General features: G+C 44.6%; 1 non-coding gene across 1 annotated transcript; it reads left to right on the top strand.

Annotated features, from left to right (window-relative positions):
- The first annotated feature begins 17,120 nt into the window (after window positions 1-17,120).
- Window positions 17,121-17,312, top strand: LOC116978815. Its single transcript, XR_004413570.1, has one exon. It is a non-coding gene; the product is annotated as a U2 spliceosomal RNA (small nuclear RNA).
- The last annotated feature ends 6,198 nt before the right edge of the window (window positions 17,313-23,510 follow it).

The raw sequence follows: 23,510 nt of genomic DNA, 5'->3' as shown, positions 1-23,510 counted from the left end.
TGTTATCATTGTCACAAAGAAGGACACTTTAAAAGAGAATGTCCAAAGATAAGGCATGAAGTACAATCGTACACACTGATGGAGGAATAGGGGGGTCAGGGGTTCCCCTCCTTGGGGTGTGTAGGAAATACACGGGAACCCTTGGTAAACTTAAAATTAGGTCCCCAAGGAGAAGACACGGTATTTATGGTGGACTCAGTGGCGGAAGGATCAAGTGTAACCAGGATACCGGAGGGAATGGGATTAGGGGAAAAGCAAGTCAAAATCTCTGGAGTAGGGGGAAAGGTAATTACAGCTCCCGAGATAGAAGGAGTAATGGTAAGATATGAAAATCGAGAGGCCATGGAAGACTTAATCCTGGTGCCCCAGGCAGGAATAAATCTGATGGGAAGGGACTTACAAGTTCAATTAGGAATGGGCACAGCTCCCGTAGGTGGACTGATTATAGTACAACTATATAAATTGACGACCGAAGATGAAGAAAGAATAGTCTCACAGGTGTGGGCAAGAGAGGGAAATAGGGGAGGGCTAAGAATACCACCTCTGAGGATAGCCTTGCGAGAAGGAAGTGAAGTAGTACAAGTAAGACAGTATCCGATTTCAATGGAAGGAAGGAAAGGGCTGCAGCCAATTATAGAAAACTTACTGAAGGATGGAGTATTGGAGAGTTGTATGTCCCCCTACAACACGCCAATACTCCCTGTAAGAAAGACTGATGGAACGTTCCGACTGGTCCAGGACCTAAGAGAATTGAATAGGGTAGTTAGGGCTCGACACCCGGTAGTCCCAAATCCTTATACCATAATGGGACGTATACCGCCTAACCATAGGTGGTTCAGTGTGGTAGATCTGAAAGACGCCTTTTGGAGCTGTCCCCTGGCTGAGGAAAGTAGAGACCTCTTTGCATTCGAGTGGGAAAACCCAGACACACTGAGGAAGCAACAGTATCGATGGACTGTGCTCCCTCAGGCATTTACTGAATCCCCGAACCTGTTCGGGCAAATATTAGAACAAGTATTAGAGGATGTTCCCAGGACCTATGGGACACAATTATTGCAGTACGTAGATGATTTGTTACTCTCAGGCAGAGAAGAAGAGCCAGTAAGGGATGAAACCATAACCCTCTTAAACTTTTTAGGGGAAAATGGATTGAGAGTGTCCAAAACTAAACTACAATTTGTAGAACAGGAGGTTAAATATCTAGGACACCTGATTAGTGACGGGAAAAGGAGAATAAACCCCGAAAGAATAGCTGGGATCACCAGGCTGCCGATGCCAAGGAACAAAAAAGAAATCAGGAAGTTTCTCGGGTTAATTGGATACTGTAGATTATGGATAGACAATTACACCCGACAAGTCAAGTTCTTGTATGATAAATTGTGTGAGGAGACTGATAAAGTACAATGGGATTCTGAGGACGAACAGAGATTTGGCGAAATAAAGAATAGCCTGATCACCGCACCGCTACTGACCCTCCCGTCCATCGATCAACCATTCCATCTCTTTGTTAATGCGGAGAATGGAATTGCGTTGGGGGTACTGACACAAAAGAGAGGAGGGAAGCGACAGCCAGTCGCATTCCTTTCTAAACTCTTGGACCCGGTATCACGAGGGTGGCCTGTATGTATTCAAGCGGTCGCAGCAACAGCAATATTAGTGGAAGAAAGTAGAAAATTGACATTTGGAGGTGACCTGGTAGTATCTACTCCCCACACGGTCCGGATAATACTAACTCAGAATTCCAACCGGTGGTTGACTGACTCCAGGATCCTAAAGTACGAAGTGATACTTATGGAAAAAGACGATTTGACCATTCTGACCGATAAGAATTTAAACCCTTCCCAGTTTTTATACTCGGCGGACGACGAGCAGGAAGGGCAGAGACCAGAACACTACTGTATCGAAGTTATAGAACTACAGACCAAGAGCAGGGAGGATTTGGAGGAGCAGCCTCTGGTAGAGGGAGAAAGGTGGTTTATAGATGGTTCTTCCCGCTGTATAAATGGAAAAAGATATAGTGGGTATGCCATAATAGGAGGAGAAGGATTTGAAGGAGTGGAGGCGGGCAGGTTGCCAGGTAGTTGGTCGGCTCAGTCATGTAAATTGTATGCCTTAATACGGGCGTTAGAATTGTTGGAGGGGAAGGAAGGAACGGTGTACACCGACTCCAAATATGCATTTGGAGTAGTGCACACGTTTGGGAGAATATGGAAAGAAAGGGGGATGATTACAGCAAGAGGAAAGGAGTTGGCACATGAGCAATTAATTGAGAAGGCGCTGGAAGCATTACATTTGCCAGAAAGGATAGCGGTGGTCCATGTGGCGGGACACCAAAAGGGGAACTCATTAGAAGCAAGGGGAAATGAAGCGGCAGACGGAGCCGCCAAAAAGGCAGCGACAGAAGGAACAGTGAGGATGTTGTCTTTAATACCATTAAGGGAAGGAGTAGGAAAGATACCTGTATTCTCACAGGAGGAGGAGGATAAAATGAATGAGTTAGGGGCTCGGCGTTCCACTGACGGGAGGTGGTGGACGCCGGATGGGAAACAAATGTTAACCAAAGGATTAACTCGGGATTTGATGACACAACTGCACTCCCAGTCACATTGGGGAGCGCAGGCCCTGTGTGACACACTACTACGGACCTACGCTTGCCGAGGTATCTATACTTTGGCTAAGCAGACAGGCTCTGGTTGTGTGTTATGTCAGAGGGTTAACAAGAAGGTAATGAGAGCTGTCCCTGGTGGAGGACAACAATTGGCTATAAGACCCTTCCAGAGAATACAGGTAGATTTTACAGAACTTCCAAGAATACAAAGGTGGAAGTACCTCCTAGTAGTTGTAGACCATTTCACCAGGTGGGTGGAAGCATTTCCCACGATAAATGCCACCGCTCAGGCAGTAACCCGGATATTATTAGAACAAATCATTCCCCGATACGGGGTCATCGAATCCATAGATTCCGACCGAGGAACACATTTTGCCTCTAAGGTTCACCTGTTGGTTTGCAGTACCTTGGGAATAAATTGGAAATTGCATACACCCTGGCACCCCCAGAGTTCTGGGCGAGTGGAAAGGATGAATGCAACCCTTAAAACACAGATAACTAAGTTAATGGAGGAAACCAGACTACCCTGGACTAAGTGTTTACCAATTGCATTATTAAGAATACGAACGGCACCCCGTAAAGATATTGCGGTGTCTCCCTACGAAATGTTGTTTGGGCTGCCCTATCTTGGAAAGGTAGAGGGCACGCTGACCTTCGAAGGCAGCGATGTGTTCCTGAGGAACTATTTACTGGCAGTGTCTCGTTCCCTTGCAGAATTAAAAATAAAAGGACTGTTGGCACAAAGTCCACCACTCGACTTTCCAATACACGTTATAAAGGCCGGTGACTGGGTACTGATTAAAAGTTGGAAGGAGGAGAAACTGCAGCCCCGGTGGACTGGCCCATACCTGGCATTGCTGACAACGGAGACAGCAGTACGAACAAAAGAAAAAGGGTGGACACATGCGACCCGGGTTAAAGGACCCGTTGACCAGACGTCAGTTCCTGAGAAAGACGATCAGTGGACGGTAAAACCAGGGAATAAGCCCCTGGCATTAACTTTCAGTAAGAAATAAGTGTATGAAACTAACAGCATGAAAGGAGCAGTTGTAGTATTACTAACTATGTATGTAACCATTATAAGAAGTGTTAATATCTGTGATAAGTGCTACCATTCTATCAGATATGGAGGGCGAACAACCAGATCATTTACCTATCATTCCCATGTAAGTGATGATTGCTACGACCTAAGGACTAGAGCTGTTTGTCAGGACGGAGGGAGGGGGTATATGTAGTAGAAAATAAGGGACATGTAGGAAGTGTTGGACACATTACCTGCCCAAAAGGGGAGAAATGGGTCTGCATGACCAAGAGAGGACAGTTAGGCATCCCTTCCCGAGCCAGGGAGGAAACATTAGACAAAATTAAGGAGGTAGTGATAGGGAAGTTAGCAGAAGCAGTAGTCAACAAACCTATCATTGAGGTATGGGACCTGATAAAGTGGAATTTGACGGTGGGAAGAGATCGAAGTCCCCAGGAATGGGTCCTGACACACACCCCGGTTGGAACTGAGTGTATCGCCAGGCCCTGGGCAAAGGATGCCATCCTAGTAGGCAGCAGCCCCTGCCAGCGCATCATCACCCAGTGGCCAAATCAATCCCGAGTGTGGTGGCCAGAGGAACCTCAATGGTATCCCACTGTAAAGGATGAAGGAAACTGTACTATCTGGATGAAGACTGATGGAAGCGATTCGACTGGATTATGGAATTGCACCGGGAACAACCCTTACCAGGGAATCCCAGTGTTGCAGGGCATATGGGACAATGTTACCTCTAGTGGACCGGCCCCTGAAGGACTGCTATGGATATGCGGACACAAGGCATACTCGGTATTGCCAGAAAAATGGAGTGGGACTTGTTTAATTGGACTGGTAAAACCATGGGGTTTTTTTTTGACCACTGAGGAGGGGCGGTCGCTAGGAACACCCATCTTTGACGATCTACACCGAACGAAGAGAGGAATGGACATCGGAAAATGGGAAAATGATGAGTGGCCACCTGCAAGAATCATCTCATATTATGGACCAGCCACTTAGGCACAGGACGGATCCTGGGGCTACCGGACCCCAGTTTATATGTTAAATCGGATGATAAGACTACAGGCAGTGCTGGAAGTAATTACTAACCAGACTGCATCTGCACTAGAGATGTTGGCAAAGCAGCAGACACAGATGAGAACAGCGATATACCAAAACCGTTTGGCCTTAGACTACGTACTAGCCGAAGAGGGAGGAGTATGCGGAAAATTCAACCTCTCTAATTGCTGCCTAAACATAGATGACAACGGGCAAGCAGTAATGGATATATCAGAAGGAATCAGAAAAATAGCACATGTCCCGGTACAGAGATGGAACGCAATCATGGGAGCAGGATGGTGGGATTACATCTTAGGAGGAGCCTGGTGGAAAGCGGTGGGACTGGTGATTTTATGGGCATTAGCTGCATTGATCATTATCCCCTCTTGTATACCATGTCTCAGGGTTCTTATAACTAGAAGTATAAGCCAAATGCAGGCAGTTGTAGTCCCCATGGGGGAGAAAGGGGGCGTCCAGAAGATAATGATAATGAGGCCAAGAGAGGACCCAGAGGAAAGAGAGATAAAAAGAATGTTATTAGCTTTGGAACAGCAGGAAGTCTAGGAATGGGGTTTAATACAGGATGCGTAGCAAAAGAAAAAGGGAGGATTGTGAGGGATAAGATGATTAAACCACCATCATTGCGAGGGGCCGAGTGATTGAAGTCACCGACCTTGTGATGGGCTGAGTAGTTGGAATCACCAACCTTGTGATTCGAACAAACAGTCAGACCTTCAGAGCTGTTGATAACATTGTAGAATAACAAGATGAGGTAAGGAATGTAGCTGACAACACAGAAGCTATTCTTTAGGTCAAAGGCAATTAAGTAGGTTAGGCCAACAGATACTGCGCATGCTTAATAAGTTAAATGAATATTAACTTTACGCCCCTCATGACAAAGAACCTAATTTAAATGTACATGCGATGTATGATGTGAGAGGAGAGGGAATGATTGATGACGCACGGAGGGGAGGGTTGGAAGATTGTGAACCTCGGTACCCTGATTGGAAGGGGTCAGAAGGGGAGGCGTCCGATCAATAAAGACTGTATACTGAATTGTATAAAAATAGACGTTTTTCCTTAGCTCGGGGTGTCTCAACTTGGAGAGGCACCCGATTCTGCAGACTCGCAAATAAAGCATTTCTTGTTTCCACGATTTAGTCTCTGAGTAGTGATTGTGAGCACAAACAATATATCTCACAAAGGCTTCTGCGGTGTCCGAGTGCTAACAGACATAGGCGCATCAATCAGCATTCTGTTTGGAGAGCAGCACGCTGGGGAGAACAGGGGGAGGGCACACGGTAAAGGTCAGAGTACTGGAACAGGCAGGAGGAGGAAGGGGAAGCAGGGTTCCCAACAAGAAGCCTTGTAAGCCTAGTGCTTTCAAGTAGAAAAACGCTTATATTAACCTCAGCCTTAAACAATCCATGAAGTGCCTGCACTACAATAAGGATGTCCATACTGAATTATGTCTGGCTAGGGCGATCTGAATGTATCTTGTTTTTGCTCAGTGTAAAGCAGCAGATTGATGGAGCATGTGGTGGTGTCATTATGTTAAACTTCGCATTGGGAAAGAATGCCATGATTGATGCGTGTCACTTTTTGAGCATCTTATGACAACCTTGAGGGGAACTTTCTCTGAAAGTGATTCACAAACCTGCTCATGTGTGGCTGTGCTCATATAGGTTATCGTCTGGCATCTAAGATCAAGGAATATTCTTCAAACCTAAATGATTCCTTGGAGGTCAATGTGATGTGAAGTTAATTACACAAACACCAACTATTGAGTAACAAAATAGATTGATCTAACTACATTCCCTGCACCATTGAAGATTGTCTTTAATATGTGTTGGACTTCTAAGTATCCTGTTGGCCAGATGAGGATTAGATGCTCTTGGGCATCCTATCTCTCCCTCACACAAAAGTCTAAAATGTATTCCTTTGATACAATGTTTCATTACATGATGTACAAAATGAGGTTCCCCTTGATCAAATCACAATATCCTTAGGCAATGGCTATCTTCCTTGTCTGTTTAATCTTATATTTTATAATCTCCAATATAAAGGAGGCATCCAGACCTCCTAATGACTGACATTCATGGACTCACCTATTCTTATTTCACCATGTTTCAAGATGTGACTAATTATAACCATATAACAATTACAGCACGGAAACAGGCCATCTCGGCCCTACAAGTCCGTGCCGAACAATTATTTTCCCTTAGTCCCACCTTCCTGCACTCATACCATAACCCTCCATTCCCTTCTCATCCATATGCCTATCCAATTTATTTTTAAATGATACCATGGAACCTGCCTCCACCACTTCCACTGGAAGCTCATTCCACACTGCTACCATTCTCTGAGTAAAGAAGTTCCCCCTCATGTTACCCCTAAACTTCTGTCCCTTAATTCTGAAGTCATGTCCTCTTGTTTGAATCTTCGCTATTCTCAAAGGGAAAATCTTGTCCACATCAACTCTGCCTATCCCTCTCATCATTTTAAAGACCTCTATCAAGTCCCCCCTTAACCTTCTGCGCGCCAGAGAATAAAGACCTAACTTATGCAACCTTTCTCTGTAACTTAGTTGTTGAAACCCAGGCAACATTCTAGTAAATCTCCTCTGTACTCTCTCTATTTTGTTGACATCCTTCCTATAATTGGGCGACCAAAATTGTACACCATACTCCAGATTTGGTCTCACCAATGCCTTGTACAATTTTAACATTACATCCCAGCTTCTATACTCAATGCTCTGATTTATAAAGGTTAGCATACCAAAAGCTTTCTTTACCACCCTATCTATATGAGATTCCACCTTCAAGGAACTATGCACAGTTATTCCCAGATCCCTCTGTTCAACTGTATTCTTCAATTCCCTACCATTTACCATGTACGTCCTATTTTGATTTGTCCTGCCAAGGTGTAGCACCTCACATTTATCAGCATTAATAAATGTAATCTTTCAGCCCATTCTTCCAAATGGCCTAAATCACACTGTAGACTTTGGAAATCCTCTTCATTATCCACAACACCTCCTGCACCTATTTTCTGTGTTTCTATGTTTCTATCTATTTTCTCCAGAGAAGCTGCCTGGACCTTTGAGTTACTCCATCATTTTGTGTCTATCTAACAGAAAAATCAAGCTGCTTTTCAGAGATTTACAGCTACACAGCAACACAAGGGGGAGCCATACAGATGGGCACTATAGAAATTCCTGTGTTTGTGCAACTTCAGAAGGATGCTATTTCTCTGAGGAGTCATTATCCACAACATTCACCCATTAATCATTGATCATGCAGACCATAAAATAGCTTTCCAAGCTTATCCCATGACTTATCTCTGTACGTTGAATATGGGTTGTGGCAAACTAAGTGGTCTTCCAATAACTTTCAAAATGTTCTGTGGACAGCTTGATTGTAATCACGTATAGACATTCCGCATGAAAAAAGTTTATCATTATACCTCGGTACATGTGACAATAAATTAAACTAAACTATGTCCCTTTCAGGCAGAACGTGACAGTGCCATCTTCTCTGGGCAAAAGAAAATAGTAAGATTAAACGAGAACTTACCAGTTCGAAGTTTGATCATTATTTTATGAGGAGTACGTTGAGGGAATACGTGAAGAACCCCGCCAGGACGCATGCATGTCATTCTTCAAAGCAGCGGTGTGAAATCACAGATAACTGTAATGACTTAAACATAGTAAGATTAGAGAAGAAATACCAGTTGAGTATATGATCATGGGTGGGAGCGGAGGCACGTAATCCCTCAACGTACTCCTCATAAAATAACGATCAAACTTCGAACTGGTAAGTTCTCGTTTAATCTTACTATTTTACTTCGGAGTCACGTGAGTGACTACGTGAAGATTTCAAAGCTCAGTGATTTCATGCCGTGGAAACGAGTCCATGCATCACATCTGCCTTAATGACTGTAGGAGGAATTGTGTCAACATATTTTAGACATGAATCCGACATTGAAATCCATGAATTGATTAACACAAATTATAGCCCCTATATATGGGGTAATTAAATTACAGAACTTAAATTGTTTCTGCAAATGTTCCAGGTTTAATGACTGGTTTATGATAAAATAGTTGGAATGTTTTTCCCCTGACCATCCTGCTGCCTTGAGGATTTGGTCCATTGGTACATCCAACTGCATAGCTACCGATGTAGCTGCAGCCCTGGTGGAATGAGATTTTAAAATATTAGTATCCATCCCAGCCTGTATTAGAACCTGTTTCAGCCATCTTGAGATGGTCTGGACCGTCACTCTATTGTATGGTTGCTTATGGCTGACTAAAAGTGCCTTCTCATTGCCTCTGATGATTTTCGTGTTCTCCATGTATAACGACAAATGTCTTACTATACAGAGATGATCATCTGTTGGGTAAGACCTAAATTCTATATTGAGGCCTGCTGATCCCTGTCTGTTCTGCTTTACTAATTCATAAATATGAAACGTAATATTTTCAGATGAAGAAGTCATGTGTCCAGTCTTAATTTATAACCATATAACAATTACAGCACGGAAACAGGCCATCTCGGCCCTACAAGTCCGTGCCGAACAACTTTTTTCCCTTAGTCCCACCTGCCTGCACTCATACCATAACCCTCCATTCCCTTCTCATCCATATGCCTATCCAATTTATTTTTAAATTATACCAACGAACCTGCCTCCACCACTTCCACTGGAAGCTCATTCCACACCGCTACCACTCTCTGAGTAAAGAAGTTCCCCCTCATGTTACCCCTAAACTTCTGTCCCTTAATTCTGAAGTCATGTCCTCTTGTTTGAAACTTCCCTATTCTCAAAGGGAAAAGCTTGTCCACATCAACTCTGTCTATCTCTCTCATCATTTTAAAGACCTCTATCAAGTCCCCCCTTTGCCTTCTGCGCTCCAAAGAATAAAGACCTAACTTATTCAACCTTTCTCTGTAACTTAGTTGTTGAAACCCAGGCAACATTCTAGTAAATCTACTCTGTACTCTCTCTATTTTGTTGACATCCTTCCTATAATTGGGCGACCAAAATTGTACACCATACTCCAGATTTGGTCTTACCAATGCCTTGTACAATTTTAACATTACATCCCAGCTTCTATACTCAATGCTCTGATTTATAAAGGCTAGCATACCAAAAGCTTTCTTTACCACCCTATCTATATGAGATTCCACCTTCAAGGAACTATGCACGGTTATTCCCAGATCCCTCTGTTCAACTGTATTCTTCAATTCCCTACCATTTACCATGTACGTCCTATTTTGATTTGTCCTGCCAAGGTGTAGCACCTCACATTTATCAGCATTAAACTCCATCTGCCATCTTTCAGCCCATTCTTCCAAATGGCCTAAATCACTCTGTAGACTTTGGAAATCCTCTTCATTATCCACAACACCCCTTATCTTGGTATCATCTGCATACTTACTAATCCAATTTACCACACCTTCATCCAGATCATTAATGTACATGACAAACAACAAAGGACCCAACACAGATCCCTGAGGCACCCCACTAGTCACCTGCCTCCAACCCGACAAACAGCCATCCACCATTACCCTCTGGCTTCTCTCATTCAGCCACTGTTGAATCCATCTTGCTACTCCTGCATTTATACCCAACAGTTGAACCTTCTTAACAAACCTTCCATGAGGAACCTTGTCAAAGGCCTTAATAAAGTCCATATAGACAACATCCACTGCTTTACTCTCGTCAATTTCCCTAGTAACCTCTTCAAACAATTCAAGAAGATGTCAAACATAATAATAATAATAATAATAATAATGGATGGGATTTATATAGCGCCTTTCTAATACTCATGGCGCTTTACATCGCATTATTCATTCACTCCTCAGTCACACTCGGTGGTGGTAAGCTACTTCTGTAGCCACAGCTGCCCTGGGGCAGACTGACGGAAGCGTGGCTGCCAATCTGTGCCTACGGCCCCTCCGACCACCAACAATCACTCACACACATTCACACACATTCACACACAGGCAAAGGTGGGTGAGGTGTCTTGCCCAAGGACACAACGACAGTATGCACTCCAAGCGGGATTCGAACCGGCTACCTTCCGGTTGCCAGCCGAACACTTAACCCATTGTGCCATCTGTCGTCCCAAACATGACCTTCCAGGCACAAATCCATGTTGACTGTTCCTAATCAGACCCTGTTTATCCAGATGCTTATATATATTATCTCTAAGTATCTTTTCCATTAATTTGCCCACCACTGAAGTCAAACTAACAGGTCTATAATTGCTAGGTTTACTCTTAGAACCCTATTTAAACAATGGAACAACATGCACAGTACACCAATCCTCGGGGACTATTCCCATTTCTAATGACATTTGAAATATTTCTGTCATAGCCCCGGCTATTTCTACACTAACTTCCCTCAATGTCCTAGGGAATATCCTGTCAGGACCTGGAGACTTATCCACTTTTATATTTTTCAAAAGTGTCAGTACTTCTTTTACTTTGAAACTCAGAGTATCCATAGCTACTCTACTAGTTTCCCTTACCTCACATAATTCAATATCCTTCTCCTTGGTGAATACCGAAGAAAATAAATTGTTCAATATCTCCCCCATCTCTTTTGGCTCTGCAGATAGCTGTCCACTCTGTCTCTCCAATGGACCAATTTTATCCCTCGTTATCCTTTTGCTATTAATATAGCTGTAGAAACCCTTTGGATTTACTTTCACCTTACTTGCCAAAGCAACCTCATATCTTCTTTTAGCTTTTCTAATTTTTTTCTTAAGATTCTTTTTACATTCCTTATACTCCTCAAGCACCTCATTTATTTCATGCTGCCTATAATTATTGTAGATCTCCCTCTTTTTCCGAACAAGATGTCCAATTTCCCTTGAAAACCATGGCTCTTTCCAATTTTTACTATTTCCTTTCAACCGAACAGGAACATAAAGATTCTGTACTCTTAAAATTTCCCCTTTAATTGTCCTCCATTTCTCTTCTACATCCTTCCCATAAAACAAAATGTCCCAGTATACTCCTTTTAAATCATTTCGCATCTCATCAAAGTTAGCCTTTCTCCAATCAAAAATCTCAACCCTAGGTCCAGTTCTGACCCTCTCCATAATTATATTGAGACTAATGGTATTGTGATCACTGGACCCGAAGTGCTCCCCAACGCATACCTCCGCCACCTGTCCCGTCTCATTTCCTAACAGCACTGCCCCTCCTCTCGTAGGTACCTCTATGTATTGCTGCAAAAAACTATCCTGCACACATTTTACAAACTCCAAACCATCCAGCCCATTTACAGAATGTGTTTCCCAGTCTATGTGTGGAAAGTTGAAATCTTCCACAATCACTACCTTGTGCTTACTACTAATATCTGCTATCTCCTTACATATTTGCTCTTCCAATTCTCGATCCCCATTTGGCGGTCTATAATACACCCCTATAAGTGTTGCTACACCTTTCCCACTTCTCAGTTCCACCCAAATAGCCTCCCTAGATGAGCCCTCCAATCTATCCTACCAAAGCACTGCTGTGATATCTTCCCTGACAAGCAATGCAACACCTCCACCTCTTGCCCCTCCAATTCTATCACACCTGAAGCAACGAAATCCTGGAATATTTAGTTTCCAATCACAGTCCTCCTGCAACCATGTTTCACTGATCGCCACAACATCATACTTCCAGGTGTCTATCCAGACTCTAAGCTCATCCACCTTTCTTACAGTGCTCCTAGCATTAAAATATGCACATTTAAGAAACCCCCCGCCTCTTATTCTCTGTTTATTTCCTTTTTCTTCTTTCTCCTCTTGTGTCCGAGTGCCTCCCTTTTCTGCTTCCTGCCTCCCATTCTGTCTACTAGCTTCCTCTATTTGAGTCCCTCGCCCCAACCATTCTAGTTTAAAGTCTCCCCAGTAGCCTTTGCAAATTTCCCCGCCAGGATATTGGTCCCAATTGAATTGGGAGGCTTGACACAAAGGTGTGAATATTTTGTTGTGAAACAAAACAAATTCAAAACCATGACAGTGGTCATGATGATTATGTGGTAGTCCACCATGACATCATCACCAAAGAAATGGTGTAAAAATAGGCAACAAGATCTCTTCACCAATCACCTTGTTCTTTCCAGAAAACAGTTCACACATTTGTATACAATAGATACAATGGCACAGAAGTAGAATTGCACCCTTACAATGCCGGTCACCCAGCTTCGATCCTGACCATGCATGCTGTCTATACAGAGTTTGTACGTTCTCCCTGTGACTGTGTGGGTTTTTTCTGGGTACTCTGGTTTACTTCCACATTCCAAAGATGTGCGGGTTTGTAAGTTAATTGGCTTCTGTAAGTTGCCACCTAGTGTGTAGGATGCGAAAGTGGGATAACATATAACATTGTACGTGTGATTGTTGGTCGGTGCAGACTCAGTGTACAATGCATGTATATCCAAAGATTCAAGATTCAAGATTCAAGCTTCAATAAAATTGTCACATGTACCAATTAAGGAACAGTGAAATTTGAGTTACCATACAGCCATACTAAGCAAAAAATACACACAGCACATAAAATAATGTTTAACATAAACATCCACCACAGTGGAATCAACATTCCTCACTGTGATGGAAGGCAGTAAAGTTCAGTCATCTTTCTCCTTTGTTCATCCGTGGTCAGGGCCTTGAACTCTCCGCAGTGCCATTGCAGACAGTCCGATGTTCAAGCCCTCTCGTCGGGATGATCGAAACTCCAGCGACGGGACAGATCGGAACGCTCCGCGGCATGGAGATCCCGAGTCGGCCACTTCGTACCGCTGCTTCACGGTGTTAAAGTCCACAGGCCCCGCAGTCGGAGCTCCAACACTGGTGATCCTCGGCAAAAGATCCCAGGCTCTGCGATGGTAAGTCCGCGCCGCACCAGCAGCTTGAAGCTCTGGTCCGGTCTCCAGGAAAGGCTGCACCACTCCACGTTGTAGGCCACAGGGGGGGACGGAGTGCGACACGGAGAAAAATCGCATCTCCGTCGAGGTAAGTGACTGGAAAAAGTTTCCCACGATCCCCCTCCCCACCCCCCATATAAAACATACAAAGAGACATTAAAACAAACATTCAAGACATATTTATAATAATAAAAACTGTGAAGGGACAAGGCAGACTGCTGGCGAGGCGGCCATTAAGGGCCAAACTAACTAAATATACAATTAAGGCTACACGAAAACAACTGCCTCTTGAAGAAACCTACTGTTCTCATCAGAGTAGGTTCCAACAGTTAGATATTCTGTTGATTGTTGCCCACCATTGCTACCTTGAATATTCAGCTCTTGCCATCAAGCCAGCTCACTATCAATATTCCTGATGAAATTTATAAATGGAAGTATATCAAATACTAAATAAATGTTCACAAGCTATATTTGTGCATTGTCCTAGTTTCTGGCCTCTTCATGCATTTGCCTTCTCTAATTCTCTTGCACCGTGCCAACTTAGTAGCAGTAGTTGTGGTAATGAAAGGTTATGAGTTTCAATGGGGAAGTTGCAGTAGGACAATGAGATGCTCAGGGCCTAGATAGCCCAGCCTTGGAGGAGTCATAATGCAATTAATAATAGTCAGGATGAGTTTAGTATGCTTGCAGTCCTCTCATTTGTAAGTATGCCATAATCCCCACACAATTTCCAAGCCCTTCAAGTTGTAGTATTCCATTTTAAGATTAAATATGCAATTTAATCAGTATCAGCTACCTCAGTAACTACACACCAAATTATTGATCTCTCATTGAAATTATTACTTTAAAATTCATATGAATTTTAAAATTTGTATTTCACTTGAACCACAGTATTGCCTCAAATCCCATCCCACTTATCTGCCTTAATTCACTAAGTATAACATGCAATAGATGGCATGAGTCATTGGCAGGCACAGGACAGGTACACCACTTTCAGATATGTGTTTTTTAAAGTGCTGAAATAGTTTTATAATCCTACAAATCCATTTAGCAGGTGCTAAGGGACTTTGAGAGGAACCTTTATTATCTTGAATTCCATGCTGAAGTGTTGAAAAATGGAAACGTTTGAAAATGATTCCCATATCTCTTACAAACAGCCATTTGGCTGCCAGACAATGAAATGTTAATTCACCAGTGAATTAAATGTTATTTCTCATAACTCACTAAACTCATCTAACATCAAACCAAGCAAATATTTTCCCCATAATGTTTTAACTATGTTGGAGGTGGAGGACATGCCCAGCTCAACTTGCTGGTTACTGTATGTCTCCCTATCCTGCATTTATCAACTTCTACATCATTTTACTTCGGAGTCACGTGAGTGACTACGTGAAGAACCCGCTCAGTGCGCAGGCGCGGCATTACGCCAGCAGTGCAACAGCGGCTTGCAACGGGAGTTAGGCTCTCCCGTTACAGAATGAACCGGACCGTCAGGTGAGTACCCTGAGGTCGGGTTTTCTTTTACAGGTGAGCCTTTTTCTGCTTGTGTTTTTTACAGGCAGAGAAAAAGGCTCTGGAACAAAACTGTCCCCCATTCAAGGAGGAACGTATTCCCGTCGGGGGGAAGGGGGGCAGCAACAGGCGGTAGGAGCGTTACCCGGTGTTCCGTAATTCCCCGACACCGTGCCGAGGCCAGCCCGCTAGTACCTGAGCAGCGGGTTGGACGCATAGCCACTCGAGAGGCATCCGGCAGGTGTTCCCGATGTCGGACGGGACGTCTCTCCACCCGCACGGGGGGAGAGAGAGCCGCCTGAGCCGCTGGAGCGGCTCACGGAGCAGGTGCCTGCGAGACGCGCTGCTAGAGGGGCGCTCTCGCTACTACAAGGCACAAAAGCTCTAGAAGAAGGCGGTAGGAACAATTACCGGGCGCCCCGCTATCCCCACACCGCGCCGAGGCCAGTCCCGCTAGTGCCTGAGCTGCGGGCTGGATGTTCAGCCATCCGAAGAGGCATCCGGCCGGTGGCTTCCGACTTGTCGGAGGGGACGTCTCTCCACCCGCATGGGAGAGAAACAGCCGCCTGAGCCGCTGGAGCGGCTCCTGGAGCAGGAGCTCCTGCGAGACACGCTACGTGAGGGGCAGTCTCGCTGTAGGGTTCAAGCATACCCTCCACTGTGCCTAGGCACTGCCCATCGCTTCCTCCTTAGTGTGGTTAGCTTTGGGGTGACCAGTGGCTGGGCTGGTCATGAAGAGGGGTCACTGGCTGAACAATATCGGGAGTATGCTTGAGGTACAGGATCAGGAAGAGCTGCTGGGTGTGGCCGCTATGTGGCTCCACCACTAGCGAGATGGCTTTTCAGTCTCAACTGATGGCCAGCTTACTACCTGTCTTTTCCAAAAAACCTCTCCAAGACAGGTAGCCATGAGGCGTTGGCTTTATCACGCCTCCCCTAAATTGCATTTACTCAAAGTGCCCGCCATTATTGGGGGATACATTGAGCAGCGCATTTAACCTAAATATTTTAAAAATGCATTTGGTACCCTGACGTCGGCTATCATGTCCACCTGCTCATTCCAGAAGGGCAGGGTAGTATGGCAAAACACCTGACCCTACTGTTCAACGGTATACCTCATAACTTCTGAAATGAACTCACAAACCTGCCCTCAATCTATGAAATTAACAGGACTATGAGAACGCCGACCTCACAAGCACAGATCCTGCTACCTGGCACTTACCAAACCAGTCCTAAAAAACTGGACGAAGTGTTCAAACTATTCGGCACAAGAGGGCAGAGTCTGGAATGAGTACCACACTAAACCAGACAGCAGTACCTCTACGTGTCCACCAGGGGCGTCTACCTCATGGTACTGGTGAAAGCTTGGGGCCTGCATGCCAAACCCGTAGCATTTTAGGCCACGGCCCACAGCAGGCCCCAGGGGAAAATGCACCACCCCCCAACAAACATCGTCCCTACAAGAACAAGGAACCAGAAACTGAAGAAAACAACAATGAAGACAGATAAGTATGGTTCCTACCATCACATAAAGGTTAAGGGTTGTACTAACAAGGGGTGGATGAATCACGCCTGGTTAGGAAGCTATCACTCTTGGTAGTTATATACCAAAAAATAAATACAAGGGGAATAGAATTAATATCTTGCCACCAATTCAGCAAGCACCCCAAGTGGTCTACCCTCCCACGATGGTGAATGTCGCACCATCGTTGATAAACCACTTGAGTATTTCACCAGGTATACCCATTCATGGGATTTGTAACTACTACCATGGATCCAAGGATACTTTATGGTAGACATCGACCTTGAAGATGCACACTATTCAGTACCTTCTCATATAAGTTTCGGATATACCGCAATTACCTGGATGGAGTAACCATGATGAGCGTTGCGGCATTTAAGTCAAAGTTATCCAGAATCAACTAGCCCTGACATTTAGAAACATTCCGTCATGGCATGTCTATATATTAACGACAAACTATCCTTGGATACAGCTTTAGCTGCATCGCTTCTCGGCCTTTTGGCTAAGATCAAGTGTAGTATCTGTTCTTATCAGTTTAATAATCTGATACGTCCCTTATCTAGGGACCATATATTAAATTGAATTTTGGAACAGGGAGATGGAATAGGGGCTTGCTCCGTCCACTCCACGCATCGACCCAGTATTGCAGTGCCTCTGGGAACGGTGCACAAAATATATATCCAGATATTTACGTTGACCATCCACAACGTTGTTATCTGGTATTCATTAAGACTATCAGTCATGGTGCATTAACCACCAATCAACTACGTGGCAAAGTAATTGGGATATAGCAGCATTACCAGCTACTGAACTTTGTACCTTTCCTATGAGCTGAGATACTAGTGTTCAAAACTATCTCCATACCTGTAATATGGGGGCAAATGGATTAATCTGTAGTGTTATCATGGAATTTATCGGCAGGAAGGATTATGGATGTACACTTCCACCTGTTTTGAGTAACATCTTATGTGTCCTGATGTGTTACTGAGCTTATAGTACTTAATGCCAATATGAATTGACTTAAACATGTTATATATTAACTTACTTAATTCTAGTGAAGCATTTGCTCAGTAATCCACCAAATTTGTATGTTCGTTTATAAGATAACAACATCACAGTGGTGGCATATACCAAAGCACTTGGGCGGAGAACATCGATATTAGGTGACAATTTATTAACAATTGGAAACCGTATGTCGTCAAACATGTTTGACCATCAGTAACTCACCTATCAGGTGAGCTAAATACTGTAAACATACATTTAAACCAAAAATATTTGCTGAAATCACTAAGCAATATGGACACCAGATATCGATTCCTTATATCCAATTAAATCACCACGTACTAACTTACGTCACATGAAACCAATCTCAAGGCAGCGGCAATGGAGACATTCCCGCGTATTGAGGGGTGGGGGGAACCTAATCTCTATGTTTTCCTTTCCTTCTACCTCTTCAATAGGTACTACGGCTTCATCAGTCGGGTACTGCGCAAATTACAATGGACCAAGTCCACAAGCATGGTTCCCAGTGATCCTCGACATGGTCATTAAAAGAATTGCAGAATTGGGAAGACCATTGTTGTGCTTGGATCAGCAGCACTATCAACCTGATGACAGCATTCCGTCGCATATCCTAGGGAACATACCTGAGGAGCATCAAGAAATGGTACACTGTTTCCAAAACAGGAATTACACATTCAACTATAACAAAAAACTGTACTGGAGCTCCTGGCAGGTCTTCACCACAATGAAGGACATGTTCTGTTAGCCTACTCAACTTGGGTACCGCTCACTGGTGATCAGATACAGGAGAGGTATATCAATCCATTCCACAGAAATAGATACACCCAAATTGGGATGTCAGTGAAATCCTGACATACCTTAGGGGATGATCACCAGCCAGGTCACTCACCCTGGAACAGCATACCCTGAAGATGGACATGCTGGTGGCCTTACATCAACACAAAGAGCCAGATCTCCCATCTACTGCGATGGGACAACATGGTTATAACACCAGATAGTGTCACATGCCCATTCAAGGGTTGGCCAAACAGAACAGACCAGGAACATCAGGTCCAGTCATGAAATTCCGGGCATACCCACCTGAACCACGTTTTATGTGTCATGACCCACTTAGAGATCGACACAATAAGGAATACCGAGGGAGAGGAAAAAGCCTTATGGGTCAGCCACAGGAAACCTCATGGTCGGGTGACGAGCTAAACTATCTCTAGTGGCTCAAGCAGGTACTGGGAGTTGCTGGAGTAAATACTAACGTGTATAAAATCTTATTCCACCAGGACAGCTTCCACGTCAGTAACTAAGAGGATGGACGAGCCTATGGACCACATCCTGGCTACTGCAGGGTGGTCTAGGGAGTATACGTTCCAAACTTTTATAACAAACCACTGACAGAACCTGTATCGTTTGCAGAAAAAGAATCTGCAAAAAATATATAATTTAAGCCCGGGGGAGCAATTGGTCTTGTTGTTGTTAATAACACCATTATTGTTTTTACAAACAGATTCATGGTTGATTACGATAACATACTTCCTCCCTCGAATGACCGGCAGCGAGTGAAGTATGAACTGTTACACGGTTTGAAATCACAGAGCTTTGAAGTCTTCACGTAGTCACTCACGTGACTCCGAAGTAAAATAGTAAGATTAAACGAGAACTTACCAGTTTGAAGTTTGATCTGTATTTTATGAGGAGTTACGATGAGGGATTACGTGCCCTCCGCTCCCACCCTCATTATATGGATCAAACTAATAAATTGATGTCTCCTTATCTTTACTATGTTTACTTCAAATAACTGTGTCTATCTGTGATTCCACACCGCTGCTTGGAAGTATGCCGCGCCTGCGCACTGAGCGGGTTCTTCACGTAATCCCTCATCGTAACTCCTCATAAAATACAGATCAAACTTCAAACTGGTAAGTTCTCGTTTAATCTTACTATTTTGTATATATATTTTTTTGTCCATATTCCCGCTCTCTGTTTTCTTCCACTCTATTATGGCTTCTGAACAGTCCTTTCTAAGCCAGGGTACTGTCCGATTCATCTCTACCCCTTTATGGATATTGGATTTTGTCTATGGAACCGATGCGCTATGATGCTGAGAATTATATTCTGCAGTCTGTAGCTTCCCCTTTATTCTACCTATAGCACTTGAATTTGACCTAATTCTATTTATGCATAGCATTATCTGATCAGGTTGGATAGTATGCAAAACAAACCTTTTAACCGTGACTTTAATAAACCAATACCTAATTTTACTTCGGAGTCACGTGAGTGACTACGTGAAGAACCCGCTTACGACGCATGCGTGTCATTACGCTACACGCATTCGAACTCGTCATTGCTGGAGGAAGGATGTTCCTCCCAAACGGCAGGGGTTGAACCTGCAACAGTAAGGTGAGGGAACGTCGTTTCTTTTACTTACCTTTTTTCTTTCTACAGAAGGCTGATGAGAACTGGCTGGGGAGAGTCTGCAGAACTGCAGGAAGCCAGCAACGGCCGGGGCACTGCTTTCTCCCTTAAAACGGGAGCCGGAGCCGACTTCAGCTCCAGGAGCACGCCGACAGCGGTGGAGCATGTCTGGAGCAGTCATTTCCGACGACTCGGACTAAGCCCCACGGACCTATACATGGGTCCGAGGCGCTGGAAGGAGCGAGAAAGCTGGCGGGGGAGAACCTGCAAAATTGCGGGCAGCCGGCAGCAGCAGCAGCAAACGGCACGCTGATCTCCCGTAATGGGAACAGCTGTGCCCGATTTCGCTCCCGACTTCGCTCCCGCGCCGGCCCCGGCCGGTCGGGAGAGGAGCAGCCGCGAGCGACCAGTGCCCGTGTGCATGGGGGTCGGTTTGAGCGGCTGGAGGAGATGGCAAGCAGCCGCGAGCGACCAGTGCCCGTGAGCACCGGGGTCGGTTGGAGCGGCTGCAGCATGACGAGCAGCCGTGACGGCCGGTGCCCGTGAGCACCGAGATCGGTTGTAGCGGCTGCAGCATGCAGGATAAAGAGCAGCCGGGAGCGGCCAGTGCCCGAGAGCATTGGAGCCGGTTGGACCGGCTGCAGGAGCAGTACCCCTTGTGGGGCTGCAGAGTGGAAATATTCCAAAGTGGCAAAGCCACAGTGGGCAACTAATAAGCCCCACAGCAGTACTCCTTGTGGGGCGGCACAGAGTTTCTCACTCATCAGAGGGGAACACCGAGACTCAATCCTGGGCTGACTGCAGGAGCAGCTTCAGGAGCAGCCGTGACGGCCATTGCCCGTGAGCATTGGAGCCGGATGGAGTGGCTGCAGGAACTGCAGCAGGAGCAGTCTCAGGAGTAACGGCTTCAGAACAGCCGCAATGGCCAGTGATCTTGTGCATTGGAGCCGGTTGGGTGCCCGAGAGCATCGGGACCAGCTGGAGCAGCTGTTGGAGCATGTAAGTGGCAGCTCCATGAGATGGAGGCTAGTCACAGAAAGGCAGCTAGTAAGTCCTACAGCGGTACCTCTTGTAGGGCTGCACAGTGTTCTCCCTTCTCAGAGGGGAGTATAGGGGGTCAAGTTTAGGCTCCACTTGAACAGGGGAGCAGAACATATCCCTAGTACACTTAGGGTGCGGAAAACCTATGGGAAAACACTTACCATCAGGGAACTGCAAAACTTGAATGTTCCCAGTATCAACCTAAACATGGTAGGGCACGGAATTGAAATGAAAGAATGTTCTAAGTCCTAACAGATGAAAACCTGGAACCTCCCAACCTCCAATATTAAAATTTGGAGGCATCTTATCTTAACAGGGAAAGATCTTCACATCGAGGGAACTCTGGGACACATTAAGGAACGTCTTAAAAACTACTTCCTGAGAAATGTGCTACCCTCATTAGACACCGGCACCTCAACGACCACGGAGGATGCCGAAATAGTAACTAACCTACTAATAGGAACCAGGGAGATTGGTAGTGGATAACAGATCTATCTGTATGCATAGAATTATTCTACCGACACTTAAAATTCAGAAGTACAGGGGCATACCTTAGAATTCTTCATTCCATTATCCTCCAGTTCAGCATGTACCGAACTGAATGTTCATGCTTACAGGGAAAGAAACAACTAAAGCGCATACTGAACTACAGTGCCCATATATTATAGGACTTATGGAGGACATCCACACGAATCACAGGGATTTGTGTCCTAAATATCCTTCTCATAATTTAGAGGTGGTTGCCACTTCATCTTAGATTGACTAATTTGAATACTTCGTACTTTATATTCAGTACAAATGGGAACCTTTGGTGCAACTAAGGGATTGATCCTAGGGTACTACATGGCAAGCATGGTATTAAAATACGCTTGCTATATAGGACTCATTGAAGGTGCCCACAGATGTATTTAACACAACAGATCGTCTGCGGTCCACCGTTAACACTTTCTTACGGCAAAGTCAGTTCAGCCTTTTGGGATGTTGATTCTTATGATGATGTCATATAACATGGCAGTACTTTGCCGTAAGAAAGGGTACAGCCTTTATGGAGGCTTCCAGGGAACTAAACCAGCCATCAGACTGGTAGTAGAATAATTGGCATTAGGGGCTGTGTGACAGCCACATGATATCGGACCTTTACATAATCATAGTACAGAGCGCTACACGCATCACTCAAGAAATTATGTGGGGGTCATTCTGACAGACTTATGAAACAACCAAACACAGTTACCCGTCTATGGAACCACATACTGATGGGCCTTGGATTGGGATGCTACTAATTCCATCTCCAGCTGTGGGGGAGATGGAATGCTCAGGAGGCATCACTACTAACGTTGGGCATATATACCTGGGGAAGTGAGAGCTAGTCATGGCTTTAAGTCAAATTGTTTTGGGTTATAACACCAGTATGTTAATCTACAAATTGACAACACCACCGGAGTAGCATATGTCAACCATATGGGTAGAAACATATCGACACCATGTGACTATCTGGCCAACACTATTTGTGAATTGAATTGAATTGAATCCTTCTTGTCAATCAGACCTTTCGGTCTGAACGAGATGTTGTTGCCTGCAGCCATACATGTAATACTAGCAGCACACAATGGACACGGGCTGGCATCCGCCGCGGTGAGTTCACCGGGTACCTCCACACTGTGATGCAGGCAATAGTCTTAGAGTCACTGTCTCTATTAATCTGGATTAATAGCGTATCCAGATAGAGATTGGATATCAGCATCCAACTACCAGGGAAACTGAATTTAGTGGCAGACAACAGGTCACGCTAAGTCTAAAAACTGTATGGATGTTGGATAAAATATGTATTGCTGGAACAGCTGGTATGGAACACCAGATAACGACCTATTCACATCCATGCTCTTACCAGTTATCAAATTATGTTCTTGGGAGCCAGAACCTGGGGCAGTGGTTCAGATGTATCTTCGCTGATTGGGGGATCATTTATGCATCCCTCCCTTTGCCTCATCAGTCGGTTATTTAGGAAGAAACTATAGACTTCACGTCTCGAATCTTGATATACCTGATTGCCCTACGCAACCGGGGTACTGGTGATATCAACATGGGTCAGAACCATACATCACCACCCATCATAGACCTAACTTACTGGGTCTTCCCGCAACAAGGGGAGTTACCCGTCACTATTATATATTAACCTATTTATTTAGAGTTGAAAGCACCTCTTCTACACCTGGGACCGACGGACCGAATGCGGAATTATTTCAGCGGGTCACAGACTGTCCACCTAAACATCAGTACTTGGTATCATCTAGTAATGGGAAGTACTGTCACAACAATAATCATAACCCACAGATCTATGAACATCCCGTCTGTTCTGGAATTCCTGGCAAGCCTCCATTACGATGAGAGGCTCAGTCATA

The sequence above is a fragment of the Amblyraja radiata genome, chromosome 11 (assembly GCF_010909765.2).
Source record: "Amblyraja radiata isolate CabotCenter1 chromosome 11, sAmbRad1.1.pri, whole genome shotgun sequence".
In the NCBI taxonomy this organism is placed as follows: Eukaryota; Metazoa; Chordata; class Chondrichthyes; order Rajiformes; family Rajidae; genus Amblyraja; species Amblyraja radiata.
This window is presented reverse-complemented; position numbering and strand designations above follow the sequence as displayed.